The 13,538-nt window shown below is 50.3% G+C and overlaps 1 protein-coding gene across 12 annotated transcripts in view; it reads left to right on the forward strand.

Moving 5' to 3' along the window:
- HK1 (hexokinase 1) overlaps positions 1-13,538 on the forward strand; it is a 133,741-nt gene that overhangs the window by 61,657 nt on the left and 58,546 nt on the right. The window lies entirely within an intron of this gene.

A 13,538-nucleotide genomic window follows, 5' to 3' on the forward strand; every position in this document is an offset into this window, starting at 1 on the left:
TCCCTCTCCCACTCTTGTCTGCATTTAAAAGAGGACCCCCAGGAGGGCAATGCTTAACCTGCATGAAAACCCCCTCAATGCTCCTTGCGATGCCCACTCCTGGCCTCTGCCTGGGGGTACTGTAAGCAGCTGTCGATTCCATCAATTGATTGACACATGGGGCTTGTCTTCAGCCATGCTATTCACCCAGACCTCATGTCCCTGATGTCTCCTGGTGCCTTCTAGGACCCTGTCTGGGTGGGTGTGGTGAGTGAAGTAGGAGACCCAGGCTACTGCTGTGATAAAGACACTGCCTCACCTTTACAAAGAAATACTTGATTTAATCAGATGCTTACTTTAGTTGGATCTTTCCATCAAGCTTGGATGTAGGAATTTCTTCCTGCATCTTACATATGGGGCAGGTGAGTCCCAGGAAGTGGAATTCATGTGATCTCGGTGGCCAGAAAGCAGAAGAGCTAGGATGGGTACACAGACCTCCCTAATGCCAGTGGGCAATTCTTGCAGTACCTGCAGAACCAGAACAGTGGTCCAGGGCTCCAGACTCCAAAGCCATTGATGGGGTTCAGGACATACTATCCCCAAATAGTAATATGGCATTTGAGAAAACAGCAGAAGCAGGAAGGTCTCTCACCTTTCCCCTCCCTTCTTCCCTGATGCAGACTCTCATTCAAGAAGGTGTCTACCTTATACCCAGAAGAAAGGGACATCCTTATCTCTGGAGATACAGGGACACAGAGAAGAACAAACAGGGCCTGCTAAGTTCTCTTCAGTTTATCACTATTAGATCATATCCCCTTTCTCCAGTCACACTTCTTCACGATCATCCACTTCTTCATCAAACCTGACATAGAGAAATATGCAGACTTACCTGTTTCTTTTCTTTTTTTCTTTTTTTTTTTTTGAGACAGTTCTCGCTGTGTCGCCCAGGCTGGAGTGCAGTGGTGCAGTCTCGGCTCACTGCAGCCTCCACCTTCCTGGTTCAAGCAATTCTCCCACCTTGGTCTCCTGAGTAGCTGGGATTACAGGCATGCGCCCCCATACCTGGCTAATTTTTGTATTTTTGGTAGAGATGGGGTTTCACCATGTTGACTAGACTGGTCTCGAACTCCTGGCCTCAAGTGATCTGCCCGCCTCGGCCTCCCAAAGTGCTGGGATCACAGGCATGAGCCGCCACGCTGGGCCAGAGTTACCTGTTTCTTTGGACCTTCATTTCCTTATGAAGGCTTCTGCGTCACCTAAAAACTTAGATTAATTTGTATGCATTGTTCTTGTTACTCTGTCTTTTGTTATAGGGGCCTCAGCCATAAACCTAAGATGGGAAGGAAGGATATTTCTTTTCGGCTACTGTGTGTTCTACATTGCAGTGGCCTTCTTCATAGAAACTGTCACCCAGGGATCTGATAATGGAGATATGTCAGAAATGCTGGGGCTGTGTGTCCAGAATAGTAGGCGCCAGCCATAGGTGGCTGTTGAGCTCTTAAAATGTAGCAAGTCTGATTTGAGATGTGCTGTGGCATATAAACTCCACACAGGTTTTCAAAAATTTCATGTGACACAAAGAATATGAAATAGCCCGTTAATAGTTTTCTAATATTGGCTGGGCATGGTGGCTCACACCTGTAATCCTGGCACTTTAGAAGGCTGAGGCCAGAGGATCACTTGAGCCCAGGAGCTTGAGATCAGCCTGGGCAATATAGCGAGACCTCATCTCTGCAAATAATTAAAAACGTTAGCTGGGCATGGTGGCACACATCTATGGTCCCAGCCACTTGGGAGTCTGAGGTGAGAGGATTGCTTGAGCCCAGGAGGTCAAGGCTGCAGTGAGCCATGATTGACCCACTGCACTCCAGCCTAGGTGATGGAGCAAGACCCTGTCTCAAAAAAAAAAATTTTTTTTTCTGATATTGATTAGACGTAGAAACAACATTTTGGATATACTGGGTTAAATAAAATACATTATTTCATTTGGGAGTCTGAGGCAGAAGGATTGCTTTGATTGTCTGAGGCTGCAATGAGCCTTGATTGCACCACTGCACTCCATTCTGGGTGACAGAGTGAGATTATCTAAAAAACAAAATTAATTTCATCTGTTCTTTTTAAATGTGGCTAGTAGAAAACTTAAAATTGCATATGTGGCTCATATTATCTTCCTGTTGGACAGTGCTCTGCTAGATGGTAAATTCCATGGCTCAGGAGTTTGCACTCTGCATTTAAAGCAGTGGGTTTCTGGGCATCCTTGGGCCTCAGTTTCCTCATATGTAAGCCGCAGTTTCCTCATCTGGAATCCATTATCTCGAAAGGACCCATCCAGCTTGAGCAGTATTGTGAGGTGACCATCAAGTTCCCTAGGCCTCATTTTCTTTCTTTCTTTCTTGTTTTCTTTTTTTGAGACAGTCTTGCTCTGTCATCCAGGCTGGAGTGCACTGGTGCAATCTTGACTCACCGCAACCTCTGCCTCCCTGGTTCAAGCGGTTCTCATGCCTCAGCCTCTCTAGTAGCTGGGATTACAGGAGCGCCGCACCACACCCAGCTAACTTTTTTTTATAGTTTTAGTAGAGACGGGTTTTGCCATGTTGGCCAGGCTGGTATTGAACTGGCCAAGTGATCCACCCACCTCAGCCTCCCAAAGTGCTGGGATTACAGGTTTCAGCCATTGTACCTGGCCTGGCCTCTGTTTCATCTGTCAGATAAGGTAAATGATTCCTGCCTTGTTCTCTGCCCCCACTTTTCAAATGAGAGAATGGACGAGGAAATACTTGGAAAGTGTACAGAACTGTACAAATGCCAGGTGTTATCATTGTCAGTCACCCAGCTCACACCTGTAGACACCTTGAGTAGCCAGGTGGAGGACGGCAGCTTCCTGGCTAACAGAGTAGGCAGACAACAGGGCCCTGAGCCTGGGCAGGGGTCCTGAGTGCCATTCTGCCTTTGCCTTGGATTGTGTGAGAGCTCCTGGACCATCTGCATGTCTGTGTGCCCTGGCCAAATGGACAGATGAAAATGACACCATGGGCTGCTGAAATGCCATGTTCTGAGGACTCTAAAGTGTCATGGAGCTCCTGTGTATGGTATGTGAGGCCAGAAGGCAGATTTCATGATTGCTGTTTTACTGATGGAAATACACAAGAGATCGAAGTGACTTGCTCAAGGTCATAGAGGGAGGCAGTGCCCATGGCCGAGGCCTGAGGTCTTTCGATTTCTAGCTCAGTCCAGTCCCACCACTGCAGTATCTCCAAGCCACGGCATTGGGGTTTGGTTGTCTCACAGTGAAAGTAAACCTGTCTGCACTCAGATCCTTTTCTCCCTGTTGTCGGGAGGTGCTGGGACAGTGGGAATTGTGAGACTGGAGGTCCAGAGGCTGGCTGTTTGCTAAGCCATCCACCAGGAGGCTGAGAAGTAAGCCTGTTGTGCCTGCCCTGCCACATTCCAGGGCTGTTCTGTTCTCCCCGAGGGAATGGGGGCCTGCTTTATTTTTAGCTAGTTCAGTGTGACAGCCTTGTTCTCTTTCTGGGCAAGGACTTGGCCACTTTTACCAGTAAGGAAGCTCCTTTTAGAACCTCCAGGCCCTAATCAGGTTCTCCTAGGAAGAGGGGGCCAAGGGAAGGGGAGCTGAAGTTGGAGTGCCGCTCTGCTTGCTGGGGGCCTGGGGCATTTGGCTTAACTGCACAGCCCTAGGTTCCACCTACCTCATGTGGGGTTCATAACAGCTACCTTACACATTGTGCAGATTTGGATGGAGGAGCTTACAGCACCCAGCGTGGGCCCTGTCCACATTCACGTTGCTAGAACCTCAGTTTCTTCATCAAGAATGGGGATCCTGGCTGGGCGCAGTGGCTCACGCCTGTAATCCCAGCACTTTGGGAGGCCGAGGTGGGCAGATCACAAGGTCAAGAGATCAAGACCATCCTGGCCAACATGGTGAAACCCTGTCTCTACTAAAAATACAAAAATTAGCTGGACGTGGTGGTGCGCGCCTGTAGTCCCAGCTACTCAGGAGGTTGAGGCAGGAGAATCGCTTGAATCCGGGAGGTGGAGGTTGCAGTGAGCTGAGATTGCGCCACTGTACTCCAGCCTGGTGACAGAGCGAGACTCTGTCTCAAAAAAGAAAAAAATGGGGATCCCATTTTCCTCATGATTTGTTGTGCGTAAACAGAGTTCATTGAAACAGAACCAACAGTTTACACATGCTGAGAGACACGTATGAACCTGGAAGAAGAGACCGGGCAAGGCTGTGTCCCCAGGACGGGGTTTTTGAGTGCCTGAGGGATGGTTTTGGCTTTGGTGATGATCTCACACAGACCTGTCACTGAGGAGCCCTGCGGTGGAATTGATTATCCCAGACACAGTTCCTCTGGTAGCTTGCAGGTGACTCAGCTTGAATAAGGGAGTGGGAATCCCGATTATCTTTAGGCCCCTCTGTCCCTCTGGGCCTCAGCCATGCAGTGGTGAAGTGGTGAGGGGAAGGCAGGGGTTAGAAGTGCCTGGAACTCTGTACCTTAAAGTGAGAGGCCGCTGCCGGGGGAGAAGGGTTGGGCCATTCAGGGAAGTCTCCGGGCCTTATCTGAGCCAGCAAACCCTCTGAGACCTCCCTAGGCTAGTCATTACTGGAGGCCTCCCGCCCAGCACAGGAGCCACCCAGCCTGGCCCAGGAGCCACCACGTGGTGCCTCCTAGGGCTCCTGGGCACACAAAGGGCCCAGAGGGCATGGCTCCTGTACCCCTGGCACTCACGGTCTAGCTGGCGGTGTGGACCATGCATGTGTCCCTGCAACGCCCAGGAAAGACACACACCACGAAGTGTCTCCCAGGCAGATCGACTCCTACATAGTGAACACCTAAGGCCGAGGGGATGCTGAGGAGAGGAGTGGACGGTGTGGGGTGGGGCGGATCATGGCATGTGCTCCTGAGAAGGTGAGTTGGGAGGTGAGCTTTGGGAGGAAGAAGGAGCTGGGGACGGAGAGGCCCAGGAGGCAGACTGGACGGGGCTTGCGAGGAAGGACCTTTGAGGTGATGAGCCACCATCAGGGTGCTGGGGGTTAGTGGTTGCTTTAGGGACCCCACTAGATCAGGGCTGCCTCCCCTCGTGGCCATTTCCCTCCCTGCTCAGAGACCGGCTGCCGAGAGCAGGACAGAAACTAGGTTCCCGGCTGCCACCCACGCTACTGAGGTGGGGCTGGGCAGCCGCAGAAGCCATGTGCAGTCAGGAAGAGGAGTCCGGGGCTGCTGGGGGGGCACAGACCACGGTGCGGGCCCAGGCTCTCAGCTTGCTATGGCTGTTGAACTTCCTTCCCAGACTGTGTGAAAGGGGAAGGAGCAGATCGGACAGCTTGTTGTGGCTCTGATCCCAGCTGGAGGGGAGAAGAGGCCTCCTGGAGGTCACACTGGAGTGGCGTGCTTTTGGCAAGGCCAGGCAGCCATGCTGTTCTGGGGTGGCTGGAGCTGTGGCGGTGATAGCCCCTGTAGTACCGCATCTCCCTCTCCAGGAAGCCCCTGGCCCTGGCTCTCCCTGGACTGAGAGGATAGAGCACAGGACCAGGAATCAGGGAGCTTGCTGTCCACCCTAGTCTCTGCAAGTATGTCGCCCTGGCCAGTTGAGGAACCTCCTGGCCCCTCATTCTTGCCCAGGGTGTTGGAAGTGATGGTACCTGCTCTGCTTCTGCAGACAGGATGCTGTAAGGACCAACAGGTAAACGCGCTGTGCCAATTAGAGAGGCCTTTATAGGTCAAAGTCATAGGAACGCACCCACGTGACAGATGGGAAGACTGAGGTGCCCACAGGATGGCAGAGCCAGAAGTCAAATGCAGGTGTCTACATGGCCCCGACTGTGCCCTGTCATCAGACCGGGAGGGGTCCTGAGGAAGTCTTTAGTACGGCTTTGCTAGTTTGAGTCTTAGAGAGTGTCTGCAGGAAATAGGAAGCGGGAAGTAGGTTTTTAAAGAAAAAAGTGTTTATGATATAATTCCATTTTTGTGAAACAAAAAGAACCATCCATCTCTGTATGTATGAGTGTTTGTTTAGGGAGGAAGATAGTCCTAGTACATAGAGCTCTAAAGTCCTTGTACATAAAGCAGGGATATCTCTGGGGAGAGTGGGGGAAGAATTAATAATTTTTACTTTTATGCATTTTTATGATGTTGGAATATATTTTACAATAAGTATATATTACTGTTATTGCTTCTTTTTTGTTGTTTTTTTGAGATGGAGTTTCGCTCTTGTTGCCCAGGCTGGAGTGCAATGGCGTGATCTCGGCTCACTGCAACCTCCGCCTCCTGGGTTCAAGTGATTCTTCTGCCTCACCCTCCCAAGTAGCTGGGATTACAGGCATGTGCCACCATGCCCGGCTCATTTTGTATTTTTGGTAGAGACGGGGTTTCTCCATGTTGGTCAGGCTGGTCTTGAACTCCCGATCTCAGGTGATCCACCAGCCTCGGCCTCCCAAAGTGCTGGGATTATAGGCACGAGCCACCATGCCTGGCCTATTATTGCTTCTTTAAAAAAAAAAATGAAACAGTGTAAATGTTTCGAGTAGTTTTGTTAGAATCTTTCATTTGCCATTTTTTCAGGCATATTGCCTCCCAGCTTTAGTTTTCTACCAATGGGTCAATAGCATTTTGGTAGATGCCTCTTTTTTTTTTTTTTTTTTTTTTGAGATGGAGTCTCGCCTTGTTGCCCAGGCTGGAGTGCAGTGGTGCAATCTCAGCTCACCGCAACCTCTGCCTCCTGGGTTCAAGTGATTCTCCTGCCTCAGCTTCCCAAGTAGCTGGGATTACAGGCATCTGCCACCACACCTGGCTAATTTTTTTTGTATTTTTAGTAGAGTTGGGGTTTCACCATGTTGGCCAGGCTGGTCTTGAACTCCTGACCTCTCAAGTGATTCACCCGCCTCGGCCTCCCAAAGTGCTGGGATTACAAGCGTGAGCCACCGCGCCTGGCCGGTAGATGCATTTTTCAGGCATTGAGATGAAAGGAGTTAGGGGTACATGATTATGTCACTTAGGGATGGGAGGGAGGGAAATGACACTTGATGCTTACTTTGTTTCCGCACATTAAAATCCTCCCCATAACCCTCTGAAGTGGAGGATTTATTATCTCCATCTTAAAAGTGAGACTCAGAGAGATTAAGTAACTTGTCCAAAGTCACACAGCTAATAAATAGGATTTGAACCCAGCTCATTGTCCACAGCCCTGTGTACTTTCCACCATGTGAGGAAAATGGAAATGCTTAAGGTGAAGCCCCAAATGGGAGGTTACGAGCCCTGGAATCTAGACCCAGCTGCCATTTCTAAACTCCTCAACTTAGCTTGAATCATGGGTCTGTTTCCTCTCCTAGATAATGGAGATAATGATGTCTTTCCTGCCTACTTCACTGGGCTGCAGTGACAGGAGAAAGGGAACTAGCATTAAAGCACCTGCTTCCTGCGTGGCACTTGGCATCCATAAGCTCATTTCACTTCTTTCTACACAGTTCAAATGGGATAATGTATGTGAAGGTTCTGTGTCTGAAGGGCCAGTGCACATGTGAGCCATTGCTAATTGTGATGTTAATAAGCACCCAGAACCCGTTCTCTCTGAGTCAGTGTCCTTAGCAAAGGGAAGTGAATTCTGATGTTGAAATCTCTGTCCTCCCCTAAGCTAACATCTTTCTTAACCCTTCAGAGTGCACGCCACAATTTCCTTTTGTAAGTGGAGCGCCTCACTTGGAAAGTTCATTTTAAAGGCCTGCGTCAGCAGCTTCAGTCAAGCCTGCTGTTCTGCAGCATTCTCGATCCTCACGGGAGGGTGGATGAGAGAGGGAGTGAAATTTTCCATGGCTGTGCCCCCTTCCACGGGGTGGGGTGAAAATGGCTGGGATGGTTACCAGTGGTTACTGGTGCCTCCTGCTGCGACCGGCCTGTTCACTTGGGCATGTCCAATCTTGCGTTTGTTTTTTGTGCATGTTCTGTTGGGAGCAGGAGGTGGGGCTGGGGTCGGGCACAGAAATGTTTGTGAGTTGATTGCAGTGCTAGGCCATTGAGTTCTTTCCTTGGCTGGAGGGCTCTAAGCCAGGGAAGCTTGGCGAGGCTGTGTGTTCTCTGCTGATGACATGTCCTCCTGCTCTGCGGGGGTCCAACTTTGGGAGCCGCTGAGAGCTTCAAGGCCCCCTTGGTCCACAAGAAGGAGAATCCAGGACAAGTGTCTGGAAAGTGTTTGAGCAAGAGCGCCCGCCCTGTGCAGCCAGTCTGGCTACCCTCATAGGAAGGGCTCTTCACTCTGGGCAGCGGTGGACAGAGGCACTGGAGGCTGGATGCGGGTTCTCAGGCAAGAGTCTGAGGGACCCAGCTCGGTGTCTGATGTCTGGTGTCTGGGACCGGGCGCTTTCCCATTTCCATCCCAGCCTGACCAGAGTCCCACATATTCGTCTCAGACACTGGTTTGAGAGTGAGCATTTGAGGGCCTGGGTTTCTGTCATGACTCCTGGGAACCTCTGTCTTCTGATAGATGGTCCACAGACCAAGGCTTGCAGTGGAAGCAGCTGGAGGAGGTGCTGTGCGGTGTCCTCCCCAACTCCCAAATGGAGTGTGGGGAGGGATTCTTCGGGCACCGATGTTTGGCTGGAGCAGTAAAGCAGCAGTGATGTGGAGGCAGCACCTAAGAGAAGGGGACAGGATTATGGAGATGTGAGTGTGTGTGTGTGTGTAAGTACTTGTGTATGTGTGTGAGTGTGTGAGAGTGTGTGTGTGAGAGAGTGTGTATGTGAGAGTGTGTGTGTGTAGAGAGAGAGGGAAGAGGGGAAAAGGAAGGAGGAGAGTAAAGATCTGGAGATGCTGTGGAGAGGAGGACAGAAATAGAAAAGTTGAAAGGCCACAGACTTTGGCCAAATCCCCAAAGACCAAGAGTCAGCCTTTCTTCCTGGGTTTCTGGCAGAGATCTGGAGCAACTGGGCAGGAGAGATTTCTCCAATGCCCTTTCTTCCTCCCTCTCTCCTTCAACCCACTGCCCATTCCCAGCCTCTTTCCCAGGGAGACAGGCGTGGTCCAGTGGAGTGCCAGGAGGGGCTGGTCTGAACGAAGAAGATGCGTTTTGCTCAGTGAAGTGCTGGGTTCTCTGGGCCCCTGGAAGTTTTCTGCAGGTGTCTCTAGCCATGTGCTTTTCTCCAGTGCCTCCGGGCCACTTAAAGGCCCACAGTCCAGAGGGGCATGTCTGCTGAGTCCTGCACCAGGTGCCTGCCTGGCTGGGCAGTGTGGCAGGTACCAGGGAGCTGACTTCTCCTCTGGCAGCCCAGCCCCAGGCCTAGGGTATTTGCTGGTTCAGTGGCCCCTTCTGATCTCCCGAGGACCAGTGGAAAGAAAGGGCTTCCCTTCATTGTCCTCATTCATGTAAAATCCAGGAGGCCCCAGTTTCAGTTCTGGCCTTGCCTCAATTGAGCCTCCCTTTTGGCCCCAGTATTCATGTCTCTTCTGAGAGGGGTTGTACCTCATGACGACTCATGAACCTGAACAAAAGGAGGAAAACCCTCCCTCCATAGCAGCTTGAGGACCAGGCCGTTCTCTGTGTCTGCAGCCTGCTTTTTGATTTGAGCTTCTAAGCTTTATTTGGGTTTAGCTTGGTTGTCCTGAAACGTTGGGGTTTTTGGATCAATGTCTGTGTGCTGAGCTGCACCTTGACTTAGAAGGCAGGATAGCTGTGGAGTTATGGAGAGCTGCCTTTTCTAGAAGCTTCTCCTGTCCAGCGGGAAAACCCCAACAGCTCTACTTGGATCTACCTTCTGCAGAGCAGGGGACCAGTCTTTCTTAAGGGGCAGGGATGATTGTATGGAGGAGCCTTAGACTTGCAGGTATAAAACCTCACTCCCCCAGCTGTGTGCTTTGAACTAATCACTTAGCTTCTTGGACCATCAGTTTCTGTGTCTGTAAAATGGGGATTAAGAACATCTCCCAGACAGTTTTGAAGGTTAAATGACATACTGGATCTTGATATACTGATATACTGTAAACCACAAGATAATTATATAGTGTTATTCCAGGATCCAGCATTGTTTGAATTCCTCCTTTGTGTCAAGCAACTGGGTGAGTTCCAAAGGTCTATTCAATGTGTTTTCTTTCCCTGGGGAACTCACGCAGTATCGTAGGAGATGGACAGCTCGGTAAAAGGATAATCATGATGTGTGAGGAGTGTGGTCGTTGGGGCGTGTCCAAAATGCTGGAGTAGCAATGTGCCTTTTTTAAAATTAAAATTAAAAAATTTTTTTTGAGATGGAGTCTTGTTGCATTGCCCAGGCTGGAGTGCGATGGCGCGATCTTGGCTCACTGCAATCTTCTCTACCTCCTGGGTTCACGCGATTCTCGTATCTCAGTCTCCTGAGTAGCTGGGATTACAGGCATGCACCACCATGCCCAGCTAATTTTTGTATTTTTAGTAGAGACCGGGTTTTACCATGTTGGCCAGGCTGGTCTTGAACTCCTGACCTCAGGTAATCCACTCGCCTCAGCCTCTCAAAGTTCTGGGGTTACAGGCATGAGCCATTGCTCCCGGCCTTAAAATTAAAATTAAAAAATATTTTAGAGGTGCGATATCACTATGTTGCTCAGGCTGGTCTTGAACTTTTGGGCCTAAGCAATCCTCCTGCCTCGGCCTCCCAAAGTGCCAGGATTACAGGCATGAGCCACTGTGCCAGCTAGCAATGTAGCTTTTATTGTATGATCTTGCGCTTGCTCCTCCATTCTCCACGCAGCAGACACACAACTCTCATCATGGTTGTAATCAGTAAAGCCGTCCCAAGGCTTGCTGTGCTGTGGGATCCCGCTTGTATTTGTTTATGTGGCTCATCAGGCCCTGTGTGGTTGAGCTCTGGATAGTCTTTCCAGGCACACCGTCTGCTTGTTCATCACAAAAACCACCCTCCCTCCCCTTCGGACTTCACACATGCCCTTGCTTGTGCCTGGGCATGCTCTCCAACTTCACCTCTCCAGGAAGCCTTCTCTCCCATGCTTGCAACGTGGCTGTCTCTCCCCGCAGACCCAGGGCACTATGATGGCAAGGGCTGCTGATGAATGCCACCAGCCAGAATAGGGCATGGCTTGTCTCTCCTCCCAGGGCCATGTTTTTGGCAATTTTATTTCCTTTAAAAAATATATATACATATTTCTTTCTTTTTTTTTTTTTTTTTTGAGACTGGATCTAACTCTGTCACCCAGGCTGGGGTGCAGTGGCAGGATCATAGCACCCTGCAACCTCTGCTTCCCCAGCTCAGGCAATCCTCCCGCCTCAGTCTCCCGAGTAGCTGGGACTACAGGGGCGTATCACCACGCCTGGCTAATTTTTGTATTTTTTTAGAGACGAGGTTTTGCCAAGTTTCCCAGGCTGCTCTCGAACTCCTGGCCCCAAGCAATCTGCCTGCCTTAGCCTCCCAAAGTGTTGGGATTACAGGTGTGGGCCACTGCTCCTGGCCAATTGTTAATTTTTTTTTTTTTTAGAGACAGTCTCACTCTGTCACTTAGGCTGGAGTACAGTGGTTCAATCATGGCTCAGTGCAGCCTCAACCTCTTGGGCCCAAGTGATCCTCTTGCCTCAGCCTCCCGAGTAGCTGAGACTACAGGTGTGCATCACCATGCTGGGCTAATTTTTATTTTTTGTAGAGACAGGGTTGTTGCCCAGGCTAATCTCGAACTCCTGGGCTCAAATGATCCTGCTGCCTTGGCCTTGCAAACTTCTAGAATTACAGGTGTCAGCCACCATGCCTGGCCTCTTCTGGCAATTTCTATTCTGGCTCTTGGTGTTTCCTGATTGCCCTTCTTTGAGCTGCTTTATTGTAAAGGGAAAAAGGTGGTAGGGCTAGTGGTTAGGAGTGGGGGCAAGGATCATCCTTGGGCGCAGAGAGTGTTGGCAGACATTTTGGGAGGCCTAGGTGGGTGGATCACTTGAGGTCAGGAGTTTGAGACCAGCCTGGCCAACATGGTGAAACCCTGTCTCTACTAAAAATACAAAAATTAGCAGGGCGTGGTGGCGCACGCCTGTAATCCCAGCCACTCAGGAGGCTGAGGCAGGAGAATTGCTTGAACCTGGGAGGTGGAGGTTGCAGTGAGCCAAGATTGTGCCACTGCATTCCAGCCTGGGTGACAGAGACAGACTATGAAAAAAAACCAACCCCAAAACCAAACAAACAAACAAACAAAGGAAAAAACACCAGTGTTAAGGTCTTTTCAGCCTTGTGGGGCTGTAAATCTGTCTCTCTATCCAGTGGGAGCCTTCTGTGTGCAAGGCTCCATGTGAGGCACTGGGGAGGTCAGGGTGACACACATGGAAAGCTGGGATCCAGACCAGACCCTGCCTAGGGGTCAGTGCTGAAGGAGTGGTGATATCCAGCCTGAAGGACTTGGACATTTTCAGGAGGAAGTGACAGTTGATTTGAACCTTGAAGGTTAGGTGAGCTGGGAAGAAAAGGAAGGGCATTTCAGGTAGAGGTGACAGCAGAAGGAGGAGAGCCTGGAGCACCTACTAGGAATGGTAGAGGTGGTTTGGCCGGAGTTCAGAGAGCACAGAGCCACACCTGCAGAGGGTAGGTGCCTTGGCAGTGGGGAGGCATTGCAAGGCTTTGGGCAGAGGCATGACTTGATTAGGGTTGCACTTTAAGAGGCTGATGCTGCAGTGGTGTAGAAGATGGGTTGGAAGGAAGAGATTGAAGATAAACTGTTACAGTGGATCATCAGCAATCCAGGCACACAGAGCAGCAGAAAGAGTGGATGGTGAAACAAAAGAACCTTCCTCGGTGGACTCTACAGGGATAGTGCCATCAGGACAGGTGTCTAGCTCAATTCTAGGCACCTAGCTGGTGCCCAGTGAATCCTTTTTTGGGAGAATAAATGCGAAGATGCCATGAAGGACAAACAATTAGTGATAGCCAGTGACAACCCAGGGTGCCTAAGGTTAGGAGCCTGGGCAGCTTGAGGAGAACGGGGAACTCAGGAAGAGGAGCAGGTTGGGTCAGGCCTGGTGAAGGGTGGGAGTAGTTTGACTCGGAGGTACAGGGCCCATGGCCTGGCACACAGGCCCGGCACATGGGTATGGGAGCCCAGGGGCTGTCTCCATTCATTGAGGCTGGGTTTAAGGTTTCTGTGCTCTGGGCCTGCCACCCTGTGTTCTCAGAAGTGTCCTAGCCCTTTGGCTGCCATTTCTGTCTTTCTAGAAGTCTTGCCCATGGACACCTGCCAGTACTACTGTCTCATGTTAATAATAATAGCTGATGTTTATTGAGCAGTTACTGTGTTCTAAGTGCTTGTGTCTCATTTGAACTTGTCCTATATGTTAGGTCCTATCTATCATCTCAGTTTTTCAGTTGAGGAAACTGAAATTCACACAGCTGTTAAGCTCTGTGGCTAGGATTGAACCCAGTTGGCTGGCTCCAGAGCCCTTGTTCGTAGCCTCTCTGTCATTCCCATCCCAGTGAGAGTGAGCCAGCCAATTCTCAGAGAGAGAAGGAGGCTTGAGGTGTTCCTGATACTGGAGGAAACCTGCCTCCATCAAGTACTTGGGGGTTGAAGAGCAGCTTCCATGTCATATTT

The sequence above is a fragment of the Pan troglodytes genome, chromosome 8, assembly GCF_028858775.2.
Source record: "Pan troglodytes isolate AG18354 chromosome 8, NHGRI_mPanTro3-v2.0_pri, whole genome shotgun sequence".
In the NCBI taxonomy this organism is placed as follows: Eukaryota; Metazoa; Chordata; class Mammalia; order Primates; family Hominidae; genus Pan; species Pan troglodytes.